The sequence below is a fragment of the Pundamilia nyererei genome, unplaced genomic scaffold (genome assembly GCF_000239375.1).
Source record: "Pundamilia nyererei isolate P.nyererei 1_Seehausen unplaced genomic scaffold, PunNye1.0 scaffold00857, whole genome shotgun sequence".
Classification (NCBI taxonomy): domain Eukaryota; kingdom Metazoa; phylum Chordata; class Actinopteri; order Cichliformes; family Cichlidae; genus Pundamilia; species Pundamilia nyererei.
The window spans coordinates 52,235-53,313 of NW_005188258.1; positions in this window are offsets into that span (position 1 = coordinate 52,235).

Genomic DNA, 1,079 nt, shown 5'->3' on the forward strand with positions numbered 1-1,079 from the left:
AATTCTTTGTATTACACCCCCTGGCATATGTTAATTTTGTTCTGGTTGTATACATGTTCTGTATACTGTTTCTTAATAAAGTTCAATAATTTAAAAAAAAAAATGTGAAAAAGAGGACGCATTTGTCCGCTGCATTCGGAGGAGTTTACGAATTTAAAATAGAATCTTTGTAGAGATTGCCATAATTGTTGTACATTTCTGTGCAAATAAAAAAAAAGGAGTCTACGAATTTGAACAGCCTTCGGCGCATCGCTGTGACATAATCGGTCTACAAAAGCGTCCTCAGGAGGATGCAGCCCATGAATTTGGACAATGTGATAAATAAAGTTTAAAAAAAAAGAGGTTGCAGCCCATGAATTTGGATGTTGTTATCTGGCTGTGCCATTACCATGGTAACATGGACACCATGGCACAAAATACTTGGTGGAACTTACCTTACTTTTATCTTACTAGCAAAATATTTTTTAGTAACGTAGTATATATATATATCTACTACTATTACTATACTAATACTAACACAGCAACAGTAAAGTAATAAGACAGAAGTTGACAGAGTAACTTTTGATAATGATCATGAACAATGATTAAGAACTCTATTCTAATACAGTTAGTGTTCCATGTGTGCTAGTGTGGCTTCCTAGAATAAAAGTATATTAATAGCATTTCTCTAATGTTTTATGTCTGCAGGTGGATAAGGCGGTGCTGTCCGTCATGACTGATGGACAAATGGCAAAATACATAAGGACATATGGTGACAGAGTAGCTGTCCAGTCCTTCTGTCAACAAACTAAGTACAGCACAGATAAAGAGACTCTTCTGCAGAACCTAAGAGATAAAATTGCGGCACGAAAAGTAAGATCAAAAACCAAAGGAGTGCTGTGTGGTTCATCAGGTGTGTTCCACAAGCAAAGTGAAGGAATGGCGAGACAGAGAAATACTGCAGGAGAGAAGACCTGCAGAAAAATAGAAATCGGATGGCTTCATTTAAGCAGTAATGAATACCGTCAAGTGAGAACCAGAAATGGTGGAGGAACAAGACATGCAACTGTGGAAAAAACTACAACTGTAGCTAAGATTTT